Raw genomic sequence first — 22,335 nt, forward strand, 5'->3', positions numbered from 1 at the left:
GTGCTTGGAGCAAGGAATGGTAGCGAAGAAAAAACAGGGTTGCAACGTAACATTGGAGGAGAACTTGGAGCAGACATCCCATGCACTTTGATCTGGCATAGAATAGGGTAGTGGAGGAGAAGTGGGATTTAGAAAATTGTTAAATTGCAGTTCTGGATGGAAATTAGAAAGTACTCCTGGATGGTACCTTTGTAGAGGTAACTGCTTTCCAAGATAGTGGTGAACTGTTTGACATGGAGCTTTCAGATTTTGGGGAGTAACAACAGCAAGTACTAAATGAACAGATACCATATATATGCATAGTCATGACCCTGAAGACTTAAAACAGAGTATATAAATGCCCTAATAAGAAATGTGCATATCTATCTTATTTATCTAGCTATATAAATGTGTGTATTACATAGTGGGCCCGACAGCTCCCCCAGCAATAAAGTTTTCCAGAAACCCTGACAAAAAGCATCTTGCAAATACAAAAGACTGGAATCTGATACCACAGTTACTGGCTTTGCCAATGCGTGTTCGTTTTGGTTTAAAATGGTTCTGTAGTTTTGGACCTACACGTATCCGAGTGAGTGCCAGAGAGGGCTTGAAAGGGTTAACACTTTTGCGACTCTGTCAATTTAACTGGCAAGTCATGCCTAGTGACACCTGTCAATCACATTTAGAATTTTTTGCGGAATGTAATTGGATGTAGTAGGGCTGATTTATTTTTTTCTACCAACTTGAAACTCACAAGTCGACTCAAACTAATGAGTTTCACCGCAAAAAACACTTTCACTGTTAGGTGGTGGTGTGGGTGGGGTCGACCCCAAACTTGACCGACCCCAGGTAGTAGTCCAGGGTACTGACACAGAAAAATAAAATAACTCCAACGTAAAAAGCGCCTAAAATGACACTCTAGTCGGAGTCAAGCTCACCAGTGGCCAGTTAAGGGACTAAATTGGATGACGATTTTGGGCCTGACTCTCTAGTTTCAGGCAGTGTTCTAAAACAAACAAGCCATGCCAAGCTCTGTGGGTGTCTGACTTTTCTTGAATGTCAGGAGGTAGGGTGCAGGCTCCAAGGCCGTGTGCATCTGGGGTGAAAATTAAATACATCATAAAACTGTGGAATTGACTGAAAAAACATAGTTAAAATTGAAGTTAAGATTTTGCCGAAAACTCGTAAAACCACTGAAATTGATTAGTTATGGTTGTGAAGGCACGCAACACATGCCATGACTCACTGTATCTGCCATGCACAAAGTACCTATTTACAATGGCTCAAATAGACTATAACTATAAAAAGAACAGGATGGTGTATGCAACATGACAGTAAATATAGATAGCAAAACATAGCACACAGTTCCTTTAAACCCTTATCTGCATCCTTCAGTAGAAGGAAATGAGCCTTGCACAAATCGCTATGTACCATGCATGAAAAATGGTAGGCCAACAGCAACCCTTAAGTATTCATTAAACAGCGCCGCCCAGCATAGAAGGAGGAGGCACTGATGTTAGGAATGCCTCTGACCACCATCAGCCATGATTTCACACAAGGTATGAAAGAGTGTTATGTTTTCTTGTTACAACATACTACTGGTATGTGGTTGCTGTTGACGTCCACACCTGTAATGGAAGGGGCCTGATTTCACCTATAAAATCTATGCGGCTGTGTGTGTGTGTTTGTTTTCCATGCATTCTTGCAATATTCTTTATATAAGAGTGAGTAAAATGTGGGTAATTACTGGAATGTAAATACAAAGAGGGGGGAGGGACCGGGAGGAATTGTGTACAGTCTCCCAAAAGTAATTTAAACAAAGGTACACTGTTCCAACGTACTAGGAGACCTGATGTCTCAGGAGCAAGAGCCCTCCGGGATCACAGTGGATGACTTGCATCATCATCGGGAATGCTCCACGTCAGGCCGGCGCTGCAACACCTGACGGGCTCCCCGGTAGGGGGCTCTAAGCCGTCTTGAGCCTACTTTAGGTTCTTCTATTCCTAAATTTCTGCATTAATTGGAGAAGACGTGTTTATTTCTGGTCCTGATGAAGCGTCAATGGATCCGGCTGGACCGCAGACGCGAAACATGTTAACCCCAGTTTAGAGGCACCATAATAGTTGTTGTCCTCTGGGTTTTTTTGCTCTTTGAACGTAATTGAGCATTATAACTCATTTTATTACTTTCCTGGTTGTTTCTAATCTTGTTCTTCATCCTAGTCAGAACTGATTAAAAATGTTGATGTATCTTGTTGGATGAATAACCAATTTTAATTTCCCATCTTTTGCTCTCTCCACTATTGTTTGGTCTGTATAGTTTGAACCTACCAGTCATTATCAGATCAACACGGCTTAGAGCCCCCTACCGGGGAGCCCGTCAGGTGTTGCAGCGCCGGCCTGACGTGGAGCATTCCCAATGATGATGCCAGTCATCCACTGTGATGCTTGAAGGCTCTTGCTCCTGAGACATCAGGTCTCCTAGTACGTTGGAACAGTGTACCTTTGTTTTAATTACTGGAATGCCCGACATTAATCAATTTGGTGGTGGATTTTATTCATATTGATATGACAGAGTTGAAATTCTGCCATCTGGTGATACGTTTCTCAGTTTTCAGTTATTTTATTGTCTGAACTATTCTATTTTCTGTAGTTTGGTGGAGAGTATATGGTTATGCTGCCTTTCCTGGCTCAGGGGAGAGTATTGTGGTGTTTTAGACCCTGTGCTCCCAGGAATTTTTGACTGGTCCCTGTTCCTTTGCTTATCTCAGGTCCCTACCTAGGACTTGATGCCTGGCAAATGTATGCATGCATATTGCCCACTTATTCAAGAACATGTTGTGCTTGGTGCAGAGTACTTTGAAATTGATTCTGGTTTCCACCAGCAGTAAGTTGTTGGCTTTGAACAAACATTTGATGTAATCTTGTTTCTTCCAACTGAAGGATGGTTTCAGTGCTTTGCTAATTATCCATTGTAGTTTCTCATCAATTTTCTTGGGTAGGCTTGCAGATAGAGTACACTGTGGAAAACCAGTTGGGCAGTAACTGATGATCCTTACCGGAGCTTGTTGCATTGCCTAAAGAAGTGGTAGAAACTTGCAGCAGTGGTCAATGAAAAATTGTATCTTTCAGTGATGGCGGGTGAACTTTAAAAATGGTTGTGTAAATACCTGCCTGCCTTGGAGTGAATGAAGCAAGCCTGACATGTTCTGGTGGATTCAATGGCATTCTTTCCCAAAGATAGTTTTTTGGAAATGAGGTCACAATGGTGGTTCAGTATCCTCCAAAAAACCATCCCCAAGAAATGTTTAGAATAATGGTTGCAGAAACAAATATTTTGTAGCACAATTTCCCTAAACTTTTCCTAAAAAGTTGTAGGTATATCATTAGAGGTAATAGACAACAGAAAACCTATGGTTGCCGCACATTCCTATAATAACAAGTATTGTTTAGGTGCTCATACATTCAAAACATGCCTGTTGTCAAGCATGTGTGTCGGGACAGGGACACCTGTATCCGCAAGTAACCTCTGTGAAAAAATAAGAATGGAGCACACTCAAAAACGTATCCCTCTAATGTAGGAAATTCCAATAGTCATTCATATTCAAACATGAGATAAGTTTTCACTTAAGTGGTATCAATACCGAGTGTACTATTTAAAAAGTTAAGAACTCAAGAAGAACTTTTAATACATAAATCATAAATTTTGATGTGTCACAAATTTGTTTACATAAGAAATTGTTAATAGAGAAATAACGATCGTCAAAGCATTACACAGATGTAAAATCTACTGATACGTGGTTTATCCCCTACTATGATCATTCAAAGTCCAAAACAAGAGTGGTTGTAGGGGTGAAAACTATCCACTTTGAAGATAAGGAAGCGGAAAATAATTGTCTTCATCCAGATGGAAAGAAGGATTGTCCAGTTCATCCAAACTCAGCCCAGCATAGAGTACAGAACATAGGGCACGGGCAGTCGATGGTTAAACGGTAAACCAGCCGACTTAAACCACCAAAAAACTTTATTGTGTGGCATTGAGTAAATAGCCATAAACCAAATGGGCGGTTTGTATTAAGAAAGGCAATAGCCTAAAAACTGTGAAGGGGAGAAATAGTCCTCGTCAGTAATTACGAACAGTGTAAAGTCGCCTACTTAAAGGAGCCATTGAAAAATAAGTTTAGTAAAAAATGGACAGCTAGGTTGTTTATTCAAAGGTTACATGATTCAGAAATAACCCAAGCAGCGATTATGTTCAGAAATCTTTTTTCTTTAAAGAAAAAGTAATTGAAAAACTTAACAAATTAGTATTAAGATAGTGAAACAGTAACCTTAAAGCTCAAATGTCTACTGATAAAGGTAATTAGCCTGTGTAGATAAATCGTAAGGACTTGTTAGAAATGCCAATTGACCTAGTCGATATATCTATTCACAATCATCAAAAAATTAATGAATTTATAGTATAGTAATGTGTAGGAAAATTAGAGATTACCCAAGTATGTTAGTAAATTGAAAGGTAAGTCTCGTATCCATTGTGTTATAGAAGAGAGAAGGTTATATGTGAAGAAAGAATAATCCAACAAATGATACATCGTACACATCGTGTGATCCATAATCATATACAGGCAAGTCTGTTCAATTGGTTGTAGACATCAATGTAAATCATCTCTAGAACACTGTACAGAGCAGCTATCATACATTGTCAAAAGCGTATTTAATCATAGAAAATAATGTAATTCATGATGAATATTAATTCCCATTCGTATACTTTTCAATCTAAGTATCCATTTAGCTATAGAATAGATATATTGACTAGGTCAATTGGCATTTCTAACAAGTCCTTACGATTTATCTACACAGGCTAATTACCTTTATCAGTAGACATTTGAGCTTTAAGGTTACTGTTTCACTATCTTAATACTAATTCGTTACGTTTTTCGATTACTTTTTCCTTAAAGACAAAAGATTTCTGAACATAATCGCTGCTTGGGTCATTTCTGAATCATGTAACCTTTGAATAAACAACCTAGCTGTCCATTTTTTACTAAACATATTTTTCGATGGCTCCTTTAAGTAGGCGACTTTACACTGTTCGTAATTACTGACGAGGACTATTTCTCCCCTTCACAGTTTTTAGGCTATTGCCTTTCTTAATACAAACCTCCCATTTGGTTTATGGCTATTTACTCAATGCCACACAATAAAGTTTTTTGGTGGTTTAAGTCGGCTGGTTTACCGTTTAACCACCAACTGCCCGTGCCCTATGTTCTGTACTCTATGCTGGGCTGAGTTTGGATGAACTGGACAATCCTTCTTTCCATCTGGATGAAGACAATTATTTTCCGCTTCCTTATCTTCAAAGTGGATAGTTTTCACCCCTACAACCACTCTTGTTTTGGACTTTGAATGATCATAGTAGGGGATAAACCACGTATCAGTAGATTTTACATCTGTGTAATGCTTTGACGATCGTTATTTCTCTATTAACAATTTCTTATGTAAACAAATTTGTGACACATCAAAATTTATGATTTATGTATTAAAAGTTCTTCTTGAGTTCTTAACTTTTTAAATAGTACACTCGGTATTGATACCACTTCAGTGAAAACTTATCTCATGTTTGAATATGTATGACTATTGGAATTTCCTACATTAGAGGGATACGTTTTTGAGTGTGCTCCATTCTTATTTTTTCACAAAAGTTGTAGGTATATATGGGCTGTTAAAAATATGGATGTCCAGTTTCACATTGTTTCCTACTTTTTAAAATGGTATATAGCGTGTTTCTTCACTTCTGCATTCCACCAATTTCCATTTTCCACCCTGACCTTGCACATAGTTCTCAGTACAGTATAAATGACGATGCATTTGTTTGGCAGATTAACAAATTAAAAGCTATGCAGATCTCACAACCACAGCAAATTTTATTTATTTTGCACAGTTAATTAAAATTGTTTCAATATTCGCACTAACGCCCCATCTTCTGATAATCGAAAACAAACCCAATATTTCAAGTTAAAAACCCATACCACATGCTTTCCAAAATGACACTTGGTGGTAAAAATACCTTCCTTCCTAAGAAGCCTTATACACAATAAAACAGCAGGGGTGTGGAATTTTATAAAATACCTACTTGTCCATGGGACAGGTTGCTTCTTAAATCTACTTGTCCTGTAAAAAGAAAATTACTGGTTCCTTTTGTGCCATGTAGCACAGTGACAAATTATGGCTGCAATCTCATTATGTAAGAGCTCTGATAATAGCCTCTCTGATAATGCCGGGGCTACAACTTCAGTAGGGCTTGGATACTTGCAATTTCCTTATTTTGCCACCTTTCTGCAGATCTATTTACTGGGGCTGGAGGAGGCCGTAAGTAATGGTTCCAGGGCTGGGATGCCTTTGAGTCTTCAAACCTAACTTGCATGTTTTAAGGATTTTCACCAGGTCGTCTTTAATCTTTTCCCATAATGAGAAATGTTGGAAATGTACTCCTGACAATTGCAGAAGTAGAAGTTTTTCCAGGGTTGGGGAAAAAAAGGGGTTGGAGCAAAAGTGAACTTGTAAATGCTCAATAGATTTTCACATGAGCAAATCTACATGTGTATATTTGCTTGTGCTAAAATACAGTTCACAAATATTTTCTAAGAGTATGATTTCCTGGTCTACTTCTGTAAGTTCCTGTGAATTCATGAGTGCCACTATTTCCAAGGCATATACCATGGTTGCACTTTTGTGACTTTCTTTAAGAATTGGGTCCCGAATTAGGTCTGTCGTTAGACATTTTACTTTTATTAAACTTCTATTTCTCTCTCTATCGGCTGGCTTTCTGTCAGTTGATCACATTCTGCTCTTCCACAAGGAGCATATTGGCACAAAGTGTAGTTTTGTTCAGTGACAGAAACTAATGTAGCAATCCGTGGTGTAACAAAACCGGATCTCCGACCCTCCCTCAAAACCCCTCCCCCAGCTTTCCCCTTCCAAACTCACTCAGAGCTTTTTGAGACTAAACCGTTTTTTCTTTTTGACAGTCTTTGGTACAATGGTGAGAGCCTGTCAGCTCCCACAACAATAAAGTGTTACAAAAGCCGTGTCAAAACAAGACACGCATTGACAAAACCAAGAGGCTCACACACAAAAAATGGCAGATCAGTTGGCTTTGCCAATGCTTGTTTATTTTCATGCTTCCCATAATCATGCTGAAAATGGTTACACTGATTTTCCATTAGTAATATTTTTTGGAAATACTAGCGTGCATCAACACATTTTACTAAATGACGTTTCAAAGAAAAATTTAATAGCAAAACATTTTTCCCCTAATTGCATTTTTTTTCTGAACATCTTGCTGCGTATAAGCTTCTGCACACATTTGCATCAGAGGGCATTCTGGGAGCATTATAGTTAGCCTCGTATTGTTAAAAGTTGCAAAAGTGTGTACACTTCTTTTTTTTTTTGTTTCTTTTTTACTGCAACCACTGCCAGTAGTGCAGTGTCACCTAAAACCTTTATTTACACGCTCACTCTATTAATGAAGGCTTTTAATTAATGAACCATAAATACAAGTTCTGACAACATTAACATATGGACACACATATTATCTCAACTGCAGAGACAATGTCTCTGGTGTCGGGCAATAGGAATTCCACATCCTGTAACAGTGTCTGTTACCCCTAAGCAGATTTAGAAAGTACAGTCATGTGTGCACAGGTGTTTTCCAACAGGACAAAGGTGCCTTTTTAGATTAAAATGCATATAACATAACATCCTGAACACTCATTAAAAGACAAGATTTCAATAATTCATACGAAAGCCCTGTTAAAAACTAAGGTTATAAAATAAGCAGTTAACAAATATTTTAAAAAAATAGCATACAACTGTTCAGTAGAAGGGCATTAGTGAGTAAATGCTAAAATCACATTATAAATGAGGTTATGGAAATTCCTGCCCGCAGTCATAATCACTGACATTAGCATTTAACACTTTTGCCCCGGAGGAAAGTAGAGTAGGACCATTAAAGCTCCTTCACGAACCAGTTAAAAACCCAGAGCAAGGTTTAAACAGTTTGATTCCCCCAAAAAACAAGCATTTGCAAAACAATGGGTCTTGCGTTTGCTCGAGTTAGACCTATTGGCATTGTAAATTCATAACTGGACTTTTCTTGCCACATAAATAGAAAATGAAAAGTAAAACAGTTGACGTAAGCAAGCCAATTCAAAGCACCATGGCCGCCATGAGCGTGAAGGAGAGACACAAAATGAAAAAAGTTCACTCGCTATCAAACGTATTGGCAAACCTGCAATGATCCATATAACAGGGTCGATGGACAAGGCGGTAACAAAACCAGTGATAGTGATGGGCGTGCGGAGGGCATGGTTAAAAGCCCACAGATAGATTACATAAAAAGAAGACATAGGTGGACCACTACCCCCACACTTCATCTCACGCTTCAGAAATGGCTTCAAGCTCACATCCAGCTCATCAAGCCCTGTAATAAAGCTGCCGCGTCTACATAGCAACAAGCTGAAGAGACACGAGCAAGGGTCCAGATCGCAGTCTCACCAGTGTATGTTTATCGGGTCACTGAGGTTCTGCAGCCACAACAAGATGATGCTATGGTCTACCCCACCGAGGAAACAGACTTGTAAGTAAGGACTGGGAAAAGGAAGGCAAGAGGAGGTAATGCAATAGTAAAGGTAATAAAGAGAAAGCAGAAGCAAAGCATTAGTAAACGCCTTGTTATTTTATTGTCACTTGCTGTAGAAAATGTGCAGTATATATAGAGAGAGAGTGTTTGTGTGGAGGGTGTAATGTCACATAAAATGCATAGGAAGTAGCTCTCCTCAATTGATCAATTTTGAAAACCCCACATATGCCTTATAAAGTGCTGCCATATCAGTCTAGCCTCTGTAGACCTGCTATAAGCACACAGAGGCTAGAGGAAAATTTGGAAAATACTGAGGCAGCACAGAAAGGATGCCTTGTGCATCAAAGTTTGAGGAAGGACCATAGACTGACATTGCGCATCACAGTAATCTCGGGTACACCTCCATCCAACATCTGTTCCTTCTAATTTTCTTCCTCCCCCTTGTGCAGAACTGAATGATCGTTGATAGTCTCCAGTTTTATCCTAGCTGTTCTAACTCTTACTCCCCTTTGTGAGTCCCAGGTGTTTTAAAGTTGTTTCTCTCTGGACCTGTACTGACCTCTAGTAAAATAGGTAATTTTTTAAACTTTAACAACACAAAAGGATGATGGACGGAGTGCTGACAATGCAAACACTCACCCCCAGTCACAGATCTGGGTTTAATCCATCGTTCTTTTGCTCACCATGCCACCCCAGTTTGGAACCAGCCATATGCAAATCAGTCTTGACCCTGTTCCTCATGGGAACAGTCCAGCCTGAACTGCCAGGCCAGGTCCTCCCTGGACCGGAAACAAGCATCCTGGGACCGGTTTCGGGGTTTCACCCCTCATCAGCCAGGCTAGCTTGATTCCAGTGGCACAGTGAGCAAGGGACCCACGTCTGGGCATACCCTTCCCACTTAGGGCAACTTTAACAACACAAAAGGATGATGGACGGAGTGCTGACAATGCAAACACTCACCACCAGTCACAGATCTGGGTTTAATCCATCGTTCTTTTGCTCACCATGCCACCCTAGTTTGGACCCAGCCATATGCAAATCAGTCTTGACCCTGTTCCTCATGGGAACAGTCCAGCCCGAACTGCCAGGCCAGGTCCTCCCTTGACCGGAAACAAGCATCCTGGGACCGGTTTCGGGGTTTCACCCCTCATCAGCCAGGCTAGCTTGATTCCAGTGGCACAGTGAGCAAGGGACCCACGTCTGGGCATACCCTTCCCACTTAGGGCAACTTTAACAACACAAAAGGATGTTGGACGGAGTGCTGACAATGCAAACACTCACCCCCAGTCACAGATCTGGGTTTAATCCATCGTTCTTTTGCTCACCATGCCACCCCAGGGAAGACCTGGCCTGGCTGGACTGTTCCCATGGGGAACAGGGTCAAGACTGATTTGCATAAGGCTGGGTCTAAACTGGAATGGCATGACAAGCAAAAAAACAAATGGATTAAACCCAGATCTGTGACTGAGGGTGAATGCTTGATTTGTTCTGCATTCCGTCCATCATCTGTTATTTTTGCATTTGCCACCCCAAGTGGAAAGGGTATGCCCAGACGTGGGTCCCGTGCTTGCTAGGCCACCAGATTCAAGCTAGCTTGGCTGATGAAAGGTGATACCCTGAAACCGGTCCAGGTTGCTTGTTTCTGGTCCAGTGAAGACCTGGCCTGGCAGTTCGGGCTGGACTGTTCCCATGAGGAACAGGGTCAAGACTGATTTGCATATGGCTGGGTCCAAACTGGAATGGCATATGGCAGCAAAAAAACGATGGATTTAGGCCCAGATCACTGTACTGGGGGTGAATGTTTGACAATGTTCAGCATTCCGTCCATCACTTGTTGTTTTTGCTTTGTTGCCCTAAGTGGGAAGGGTATGCTCAGACGTGGGTCCTGTGCTTCCCATGCCACTGGATTCATGCTAGCCTGGCTGATGAGGGGTGAAACCCCGAAACCGGTCCCAGGATGCTTGTTTCCAGTCCAGGGAAGACCTGGCCTAGCAGTTTGGGCTGGACTGTTCCCATGAGGAACAGGGTCAAGACTGATTTGCATATGGCTGGGTCCAAACTGGAATGGCATGGGCAGCAAAAAAACGATGGATTTAGGCCCAGATCACTGTACTGGGGGTGAATGTTTGACAATGTTCAGCATTCCGTCCATCACTTGTTGTTTTTTCATTTTTTTAACTTCACACCTGAATATTGAATATTGCTTGTTGTACATGTCCACAGCTCGGGAAAAGATTTAACGTGAAGGAGAAACTATAGGGTCAGATAGAGTGGGAAAGACAACCATGCACTTCTGAGACTGCCCAGTGCAGTGGTATGTACAAAGAGCACAAGCTGACAAATTTGTTGTGCATGACTAATCATGGTCAGGGGTGACCATGGGAGCAACAGGCTTTGGGAGCAGCTAGCATAGCTGGCGCTGAGCGATGGACTTTCAAAAGAAACAAGCAGATAAATGTTTACAAAGGCTTTCTTGTGCATGGCCCAGCTTTTGACTAAAGATGCTGCCCAGTCCCTAGATTGGGTTTAGGTAATCTTTAAACTATCTGTATGAACACAGATGACTTTGGTATACTATTTTCATAGAGCCCTTAAACATTTGTAAAGGCTTTCAAATAATGTTTACTCCATCCCAGACTCTGAAAGGAAGTAAAAAGCATTACATTAAGCTTTGTTGACATTTAATTATGTACACACATCAACGAGTTACATCTAGAATAATCTTATAACACTCTTGCAAGTACCTAGCTTTGAAATGATCTTTATGTGTAAACATACTCAGAGGCACGTGTGCTGTGCTAGCTTGTCTGCAGTGCACAACACAGAATGCCATTTTTGGGCCTTCCCTCTCCCCTGGAGCGCCTTTGGGCCTCAAGGAGGCAGAGCGTGACCTGACAGGATCTTCACTGGCCGGTTCGCCCTCGGTCCCCTGTAGGCCCCCTGACTCCATGTCCGGAGATGGTTTGCTGCCGGTGCACAGCCTTCTACGGCTTCCACCTCCAGTCCTGACGGCTTTGTTGTCGGCATAGAGTTCTGCTTTGTTGACTCCAGTGATGGTGATGCAGTCAATTTCGTTCAGCTCTCCAAATTTCGTCTCACCGAACTTGACTGACACACCTTCCAACATTGAGGTCTCACCCTCACGATGGCGATCGATGTCGATCCTGATGTCGGGAGCGGCGCCAGTGGAGTCAGCTATCTCCAATTCTTGTCCTATGTCTTCTGGAGCCAACCTTCCAGTTCTCCATTCGGAGGGCATGGTTTGGATTATCGACATCCCCTTTCTGACACCATTCCAAATACACAATTGGATTTGTTATTTGAATTGGGCAACGTTAGTGGGCTGGACTCCTCCCCGGGCTCCAGCACCCTGTGGCCCCCTGGGTTGGCTACAGAGGCAAGTTCTGCTCTAGCAGGTATGTTAAAACGTGTATCGAAGGGTGTTGAACTCGCAACTTCCTACTGTTCAGTTGTCCACGGACCCTTTACTTGCTGTCCTACATCCTGACCTGTCTTCTGTAGAGCCTGCCCTTCCCTTATTGTGAGACTCTTTACGATCTCCTCTCGTGAGTTTGGGCTCAGCCGGTATCTGACCCCCAGTCCCCCCTTCCTGGCTTCCTGTACGACACTCTGTCTGGTGTTCATATTCGCTGCAGTTGCTTTTTCTTATTCTTATTTTCAACCTGCCTTGCACCCAAGGTGGTGTTCCTGTTCTTTTTCCACCTGTTGTGGACATGTTCCATTATTTCTTTGTGACCTTGTGTGGGTCTGATACCTGTTAGAAGGGGGTTTTCTGTTGTTTCTCCTTATGGGCATTTCGCCTAAGAGATTTGCTCTCTACGGGGTTCATTTTCAGTTCCCTGTTCTTCAGAGCAATTGGTGTAAGCTCTTAGCCATACTTTTATGTTTAACTATTCCCTACAAAGACCTTGTTAAGTGCATCTTTTGGGTGTAGTTACTATATAGTTCCTTGTATAAGTAAGGACTCTGCTGGTACATTCGCCCCCGCCCCATTTTTTCTGGGGATCCTTCTATGATTTTAGGGTTGTCCTTTCCCACTGGGTGGAAAGCGGTGTTTCTGCTTTCAAATCCATGTTCTATATCCCCCTTTTGGGTCATCTTCGATTGGAAGTGTCCCTCTTTCTCCTTATTATTACCACCTTTAGGGCACTGGTTTCTATTCCATATTCTACTTTTCTTATGAACTGCTATTTGCTCTCTGTGCACTGGCCCAAATGCTTTTTGTCTGGCCATGTGCCACAGCCTTTTTATTCTTCATGGACGTCGTAGTCTTCCTTCTGACCTTTCTGTTCGATCCCAGATGCAGTTCACTTATCCCCCATAGATACATTTCTATATATATATAAAGGTATTTTCATCCTTGTTGCTTCTGCTTTACCATGATGTAAGGGTTCTTACCTTTTTCTTCCCCCTGCCCTGCTCTGTGTAGGTTCGTGGCTTCATCCATCTGTGTATGGGTTCTTGTCCTTATTCAAGACTGTTAGCCTTGCCTTCTCAGGTGTTTACGTCCCTGTCCTTTTCAGATTTTTTCCTTCCTTAGGATTCTTTCCCCTTATGTGTGACCTTGGTCATCTTTTCACCATCATGTTCCAGCATGTAACGGGTAGGATGCAAGTCCTAGCACTGGCATAAACCTTTCTATGAAAGCTGCATGGAGGTAGTCATGTTTCTTCCTTTTGTTGGCCATTATTCCTCTCTAATCACATTTTGATTTGTTGCTTAGAGCTGTTGTCACTGGTATAAACACATAGACACTTGCTTTTGATCTTATAGACCCCTGCAGGCAGATTGTTCGAATCCCATTCTGGAGTCTACGTCAACTTTACCTTCCCCTTCAGGATATTTTATTGTTTGGTCCACATATTGGACTGCTTTCTTTTATGCTGGTTTTGTCCGTTCAGTCCCGCCCTCCCCCACCTTTTTTCCTTGGGCCCTTTCTTTCAGCAACTTTTTCCTGCTGCTGGACTAATCATTGCCTTATCTTGGCCTTTCTATGGTTGCCATTTTCTCCTGTGGTGATTTTATGCTTGGTGTTGACCTTGTTTCATATACTGCAAGGTTTCTTTTGTTTCCTATCAGCAGGTTGTTCGACCAGCCTCCTTTAGGTTTTAGTCTGCTAGCATTGCATTTCCTGCTTGGCCGGCTTTTTTCTTCATTGAGGGGTATGATTTTCTCTCTCCCCTCTCTAATTTTCCTTCTGTGTTGCTGTTTGTTCAGCCCTTCTTTTCCTCCTGTCTTTCAATATACTATGTATCTTTCTATGTATTTCTACATATATATAGTTCATAGGTCTACGTATTTATATGTATATTTACATCTGTGTCTAGCTAGGCTCTATACATATCTATAGATACCTTGCACAAGCACATTTATGTTCTTATATCTATATGTGTGCAGGTGGGTGCTTCAGCATATCTCTATTCAGATCTCTTAATTTCTCCACATGTCGTGCATATGGCCTGCCTTTTGTGTCCCCTTTCTATGTATATTACAGTTGTGTTACACTCCTCCTTGATGTTCTTAGAGGAGTGTGCTCTTTCTTTCAAGTTACACTCTCTACCAGCTGAGTTTCCTGCTTGTTTCTGGTTTTACCTACACATCCTGGATGAGGCACCATGCATGCATTGTCCCTCCTCTTTACCTAACCTCTCTGGATCCCCCTTGTTAGGTATTCCATCCCCATTATCTCAGTGACTTTTGTGATGATCTTGCACCTTGCACCTACTACAGTAAGGGGATTACATGACAGCATTTGACCTCAAGGATGCCTATTTCCACATTCCCATACATACTGCAGATCGCAAGTACTTAAGATTTGTCATTGCAGGAAAACGCTACTAATTCAAGGTACTTCCAGTCGGGGTAACAGCAGCACCATGGGTGATAACCAAATGTTTAGCAGTAGTTGCAGCATTCCTAAGAAGACAACACATACATGTGTTCCCTTATCTAGATGACTGGCTAATAAAAGCCATTCACTCTGGTCAGCAACACACTCAGTTCACTGTAGATCTTCTACACAGTTTGGGATTCACAATCAACTGCCCCAAATCCCACCTGCAACCATTACAAATACAGCCGTATCGGAGAGCACTTCTGAACACTCAGTCAGGATTAGCACATTCAAACCCATTATGAATTTAAGGATTTGACAATCTCATCTCTTAACTACGAAACAGTCACAATTATACAGTGAAGTTAGTGATGAAACTATTAGGAATGATGGCTTCATGTACAGCCATAGTTCCACATGCAAGACAGCACATGCAGCCACTGCAGCAGTGTCTTTCCCAACAGTAGTCTCAGTCACAGGGTCAGCTTCAGGGTATAGTGTTGTTGGACTGCCAGACTCAAAGCTCTCTGCCTTTCAAAAGGGCGGCCCTTTCAGGACCCTGTGCCTCAGACCACTCTTACAACAGATGCATCACAAATAGGTTGGAGGGCTCACCTCAACAACCTCACCATACAAGGGAAATGGGATTCCATCGAACAAACGTATCATATAAATTACTTGGAATTACTAGCAGTCTTCCTAGCACTCAAAGCATTTCTGACACACATCTCACACAAGGTCGTTTTAATACACACCGACAATATGACAATAATGTATTATCTGCAAAAACAGGGGGGGCACACTCATCTCAGTTGTCCCTTCTAGCTCAGACAATTTGGGAGTGGACAATTCACAATCTCATTCAACTACTGGCAGAGTATTTCCCAGGAATGGGCAATCATCTAGCGGACCTGTTAAACAGGATGCAGCAACAAGTGCACGAATGGGAAATTAACCCACAAGTAATTCAAAAATATTTTCAACTATGGGAAATGCCAGATCTAGATCTCTTCGCCACACAAGGAAACTCAAAATGCCAAAGCTTGGCATCCAGATACCCACACCCTCAGTCCAAGAGCAATACTCTATGGATGAATTGGTCAGGGACATTTGCTTACCCTTTTCCGCCTCTCCCACTCATTCCAATTCTGATACGCAAACTGAAACAAACTTCACACTCCATGATTCTCATAGACCCCACATGGCATCGTCAACATTGGTATACAACACTATTGGATCAGTCTGTAGTACCACATCACAAGCTCCCAAACAGACCAGATCTGTTGACTCAAAGGAGAGGCCAAATCAGATATCCAACACCCAGCACACTCAAGCTTGCGATATGGCTCCTGAGGTCATAGAATTTGGTTACTTACAGCGTCCGTCTGAATATTGTGAAAGAAGCACGCAAAGCCACAACTAGACAGTGTTATGCTGCAAAATGGAAACATTTTGTATATTATTGTCAACCCAAAAATGTTGTTCCCCTTAAGGCTTCGGTGCAAGACATTGTATGCTATTTGTTACACTTACAAAAAGCAAATCTACCATATTCTTCAATTAGGCTTCATTTAGTGGCCATAGCTGCTTAGCTTCAAAATACACAACATCTTTCTTTATTTAGAATTCAGGTCATAGAAGCATTCATGGAGGGCCTTAAGAAAGTCATTCCACCTAGAGTTCCTCCAGCTCCTGTATGGAAACTTAATATTGTACTCAGAAGTCTTATGGGTCCACCATTTGAACCCAGGCATTCTTGTACTTTACAGTTCCTCTAATGGAAGGTTGCCTTTTTAAGAGCCATAACTTCTTTAAGAAGAGTTAGTGAAATTCCAGCCTTCACTCTAGAAGAATCTTTCTTCCAAACTCATAAAGACAAAATAGTCCTTAGAACAAATCCACAGTTCCTCCTAAAGTAGTTTCACCTTTTCATAATAATCATTCAGTGGAATTATCAGTCTTCTTTCCACATCCAGATGTAGTCCATGAAAGAGCTCTACATACCCTTGATGTTAATAGAGCTCTTTTATATATTACATTGACAGAACGAAAGACTTTATGAAATCAAAACAACTGTTTGTGTTTTTTTCACAACATCACTATCCAATCCTATTTCAAAAAAACGAGTTAGCTAGATGGATAGTGAAGTGTAGTTAAACTTGATATCTTAAAGCTAAAAGACAGCTACCAATAGCTCCTAAAGCACATCCTAGTAGGAAAAAAGGAGCTTCAATGGCATTTTTAGGGAACATACCAATAGCAGATATATGTAAAGTTGCTACATGGTCTACACCACACACATTTACTAAACATTACTGTGTAGATGTCCTAGCTTGCCACCAAACAAACGCTGGACAAGCAGTACTCAGGACATTATTTCTATTTCAAATTACTCTAACTCCTACAGGCTGGCCACTGCTTATTTGGGAGGGGACTGCTTTACAGTCTGTGTAAAGCATGTGTATCTACAGCTACACATGCCATTGAATGGAAAATGTTACTTACCCAATAGACATCTGTTCAAGGCATGTAGTACTGTAGATTCACATGCGCCCTCCCTCCTCCCCGGAAGCCTGTGGTCGTTGTAGTGCAATATATTGTAAATATGTATATACATTGCATGGATATCTCTTTGTTACTTACTGTCTATCTACATATACATAAACATACTCTTCTCTTTACCTGCCTGCGGGAAAACAATTTAACAAAACACTCAATGCCCATGCACAGTATCACCTAGAGGAGGAGTCACTCAATCCCATGACTCGAAAACATTCTTCGAAGAAAAACAACTTGTAACACTCCAAGCCCAACACTAGATGGTGGACTTATGCAAAGCTTGTGAATCTACAGCACTACATGCCACGAACATATGTCTACTAGTTAAGTAAAATTTTCCTTACATAAGATGCTGAGGCAAATGTGTAGCCTGTTGTGGTGTCTGCAATCCAGACTCCAGGTAAATTGTTGGATGTTTTGTTGTTTGTTTCGTCTTTGGCCCAGTAAGGTCTTGCAGTTGGCACCATTAAAGGTTATTTGTCGGCCATTTCAGCTTTTTTGTTTGTTCCAGACCAACTGTCCTTGGTGAAATCACCTGTAGTGATGCTGTTTATGGAAGGTTTTCACATGCATGTTCCCTCTCAAACAGTTTGTGATGCTGAGTGGTATCTTAATGTGATCCAGACGTTCATCATATGTACGCCCTTAGAGCCAATACACTGCTGCTCATTGCATCTTCTGATTCTCAGCACCATCTTTCTCATTGGGACCACTTCAGCTCATTGTGTGACCACGTCAGCTCATTGTATGAGTAAGCTCCATCCTTTCTTGATGCAGCTACTCTACACCACCATTTTCCAAGACAAACAGGTGTTGAAGATCAGGGCAGCCTTTTGCCTAAAGTTGTGATGTCTTTTTCATGTTGAGCAGTCCATCAGTCTCCCAGTATTTGCTCCTCCTCACTTCTCGAAAGAGGAGGAGAGATTGCATCCCCTTAGACTAAAGAAGAGCTTTGAGCATTTATATTGATCTTTCCAGAGGCCATCCAGTGAAACAATGATATTTTTGTGGGTTTCTCTGGGGCTACAAAGGTAAGGTAGTAGAGAAAAAAATTCTGCCTGAGTGACTAGTCCTCTCCATCACGATCTTCTTTGCATTGGCCAAGAAGCAGCCTCCGGAAGACCTAAGGGGCTATTTCTCCATGGCCAATGCTGCTATCATGGCATTGGCATGTGGTATTCCTGTTCTCGACGTCTGCCAGGCTGGGACATGAGCATCAGTACACATGTCCATGTATCACTACTGCCTTGGCAGCCAAGTCTAAGTGGAAAGGCATTTTGTCTGTTCTGTCCTGCATTACTTTTTGGTCAGGGTCCCCTCCACTTTAGGCAAGTAGTGTTTTGGTATCGATTGTAAAGGTGACAAATCTGCGGTAAGAAGTATCCATCAGAAGAACAAGTGATTTGCATAAGCCTGCCATCTACTGTTGGGCTTAGTGTGTTACAAGTTGTTTTTCTTCGAAGAATCTTTTTGAGTCACAAGATCGAGTGACTCCCCCTCTCTGTGATAGTGTTTGTGGGCATCAAGTTCTTTGTTAGATTGTTTTCTGTCCACCGTTTGGTTCGGACGTGTTTCCTCTCGCTCCGATGGATCTAGGTTCAGTCTCTTTCGAACTTATAATTTCCATCTTTCTGTCGACAATGGTATAGTTTTTGATTACGTATTCCACACTTGAACAAATTTATCCGATCTTCGTTGTCGGAGCTAGTTGAATGCCCTTAGGGGCGTCCACACCTTTCTTGGGCATACTTTGACAACTGTGGTGGAGTAATGCTAGGCTAATAGACTGTATTCCGTTTAGATTCTGTCCTCCATGTCACTTCAAGTTTCCATACATTTGTGTCTGTCCCTGGAACATAAGGAGGAGACCTGCAATGCCTTTAGGTCTTTTTGTTCCAAAAAGACTCTCCGGGACCGAAGAGCGTATCGTAACAAACGATACCCTGACATCTTCGGAGAAGAACACACACAGGAAGAAGTCTGACACCAGGCAGCTCTTTCAATCCGAGACTCTGAGTCGGACCAAGATTCGGGCATTGAGAGTCAGTCCATTCAAGCTGCATAGTACGTGAGTACACCAGCCCAATCTCATCGTGCAAAGACACTTAAAAAGACATTCAAATTGGTCAGTGGTCCTCCACTGCCTTTGGGTCATGGTAGGATCCGAAAATTACACTCAGATGCCCCACCCTCCGGTTCGGCATCAAAAATTATGAAGACAAAGATGCCTTCGGCACCGACCAGAGAGACGACCACATCCCAATCTGTTTCAGGATCGAGTTGAGCATTTGAATCAACCACTTTGGCATCGAAGAAACAGACATTACCATCAACTTTGGAGCCAACACTTTCGGCTTGGAAAAAAGCATTCAGTACTGAAAATCTCAGAACCGAAAAGTGTAATTGGCAAAGACTCTACAGTTTCTTCTGAGGTGACTTCTTCTGTAGAGCCTATTTTGGAAGTGATGGACGCTTGACAGCGAAAAAATCACATACTAAAGGAACATGGACAATCATGGCTTCTCCTCCTGTTCCAGTCACAGGGAGACTTATGTTCCAAGAAACACTGGACACTGTGCCTCCCTCTAAGAAAGTCTCAAAGGAAAAAGACAAAGCCTCAGAGCAACGTCCACCTTCACCATCTCACTCTCCTGTACTTCCCTCTACTTCACCACCACCACAATCACCTACATTTTTTATTAAACCACAGTTATCTCCACAAGCCTCATCATCACCACCTCATAGAGATGACTTAAGTGATGTTCCGCAAGATATGGATCCATGGGATGTATATGATCCAGATCCCATTCTCCCTAATGACCCTGACCTTTTTTCAGAAAGGCCTTCTCCCCCTGAGGAGGATACAACTGCGTATAATCAAGTTATTGCAAGGACAGCAGCATATCATAATATCCAGATACATACTGACCCAATCAAAGAGGATTTCCTCTTTAACGCTTTAACACACATAGGGGGTTATTACAACTTTGGAGGAGGTGTTAATCCGTCCCAAAAGTGACAGTAAAGTGACGGATATACCACCAGCCGTATTACGAGTCCATTATATCCTATGGAACTCGTAATACGGCTGGTGGTATATCCGTCACTTTTGGGACGGATTAACACCTCCTCCAAAGTTGTAATAACCCCCATAGTCTGTTCGTTCCCATGCTAGCAGGCATGCCCAGATATGCCACTGACATATTTAACTAACCTGTTAGTGCAAGAATCACTACACCAAGGGTGGATAAAAAATATAAAGCTGCACCCTTAGATCCAACTTTTACAAAACAGAAACAACTTCCACCAGTATCTATAGTGGTAAGTGTGACATGAAAGCGTGCTAATAGCCAGTCTATAGAGGATACTCCTCCTCCAGATAAGGAGAGCAAAAAAATGGACGTAGCGGGCAAAAGAGTGGCTGCTCAAGCTGCAAATCATTGGAGAATAGCAAATTCTCATTTACTCCTAGGGAGATATGATAGGGCCCACTGGGATGAAATGGAAGAGTTATTACAATATTTTCCACAAGAACACCAAAAAAGAGGACAGGAGATAGTCGTAGAAGGACAGGCCATCTCAAATGACCCAATCAGATGTGCCACGGATGCAGCTCACACAGCAGCATTTGTTGTGAACACTAATGTTCTCATAAGAAGACATGCCTTGTTGAGGTGTTCAGGCTTTAAGCCAGAGATACAACAGACAGTCTTGAACATGCCTTTTGACAAAGAGCATTTATTTGGGCCAGAGGTAGACATCACTATCGACAAATTAAAGGAAGACTCTGAAACAGCCAAAGCCATCGGGCCCTTATTAACTACACACACCTGGGGTAATTTTCATAGGCCACAATTTAGAGGTGGTTCCAAGACATCATCCTCCGAGCCTTCCACCTCACAAAATAACAAAAGAAACACCTTTTTATAACAGGGATTCCTTTAGAGGATCTTATAGAGGCTGAAGTAATAGAGGGAGAGGTAAAGCATCCACTTCTAGAGGATCTCCCTCCAGTGCAAAACAGTGGCATTTTACAAATCCCCACAGCACATACATTTCCAGTGGGAGGAAGATTGAAAAGTTTTTTTCCCAGTGTGGTCCAATATTACCACAGACCAATGTGTTCTATCAATTATCCAACATGGTTATTGTCTGAACTTATTTCCACTCCACCAAATATGCCTCCTCGTTTTCACAAGCTCTCATAGGACCATCTCATTCTCTTAAAAGAAGAGGTACAGTCCCTTCTTCTCAAAGGGGCTATAGAACTTGTTCCCATATCCCAACAGGGGTTAGGAGTATATTCACTATGCTTCCTCATACTAACGAAAGACAGTTCCTTAAGATCAATTCTCGATCTCAGGCCTCTTAACCTATACATGCTTTCAGAGCATTTCCATATGGTCTATCTGCAAGATTTATTCCTCTATCTGATAGCGACTTCTAGTTTCAGATTCCTTACCTTAGAATTTCCCCAGGCGTCAGACTGGATCTGGAGATTTGTCTTTGAGCATTACCCTTGCACGCCATCAGGTGGTGTTAGTCAACTCAGTTGGCGTTGTGGTCGCTGTGATGACATTGGGGGTCGAACTGCCTCGACGCGGTGATGTCAGTTCTTTTCTTTCTGCGCCACATGCTGATCCTGGGAAGAGCTACCCTGGTCACTTTTTGACCTGCCTCATCGCTTTTTTAGATTTTTCTTGTGACTTTTGGTGCGTCTAGGATGTCCCTGAAGACCAGTTTCAAGCCTTGTGAGGATTGTCACCGAATGATGTCAGTGACGGATCCGTTTTGGGTCTGTTTGTGGTGTCTGGAGCGCGACCACGACCCAAAGTCGTGCCCGAGTGCCGGGCCATGCATCCTAAGGTTTTGAGGGAGCTGTCCCTAAAGCTCATGGTGGTGCAGTGCTCGACTCTGCATCGTTCCCGGTCTCGCTCGAGGGGAAGGTCTCGAGACCGGCCGCAGAGTCATCACCACTCGTCTTTTTCCAAATCATCAGGACATTCGAGTAAGAGTGAGTCGTCGAAGAAGGCTAGGCATTCTTCGACTTCACCCTGTCGGTCAGATGATGCAACGTGAAAAGAGTGTCAATGCTCTTGGCCTCCGTCCACGGAGCCTGTTTCTGGGTCCGCTCCGTGCCACCCCGAATTTCCAGGAGCTGGATCAACCCCTGCCAAGCTAAAAGAATTTTATGGCCATGTGCCTCATATTTGGGCAGTCTGACCCCTCTGTGAGACCTTCGGGGCCTAGGGGTTTGGAAGGGGGCCCTTCAGGTTCCGGACCAGTCATACCATTGAGACCTT

The 22,335-nt window shown here is 42.3% G+C and overlaps 1 protein-coding gene across 4 annotated transcripts in view; it reads left to right on the top strand.

Moving 5' to 3' along the window:
* The window catches only part of NSD3 (nuclear receptor binding SET domain protein 3), a 1,432,226-nt gene that overhangs the window by 520,458 nt on the left and 889,433 nt on the right, over positions 1-22,335 (top strand). The gene's annotated exons all lie outside the window — the stretch shown is intronic.

The sequence above is a fragment of the Pleurodeles waltl genome, chromosome 11, assembly GCF_031143425.1.
Source record: "Pleurodeles waltl isolate 20211129_DDA chromosome 11, aPleWal1.hap1.20221129, whole genome shotgun sequence".
Lineage (NCBI taxonomy): Eukaryota > Metazoa > Chordata > Amphibia > Caudata > Salamandridae > Pleurodeles > Pleurodeles waltl.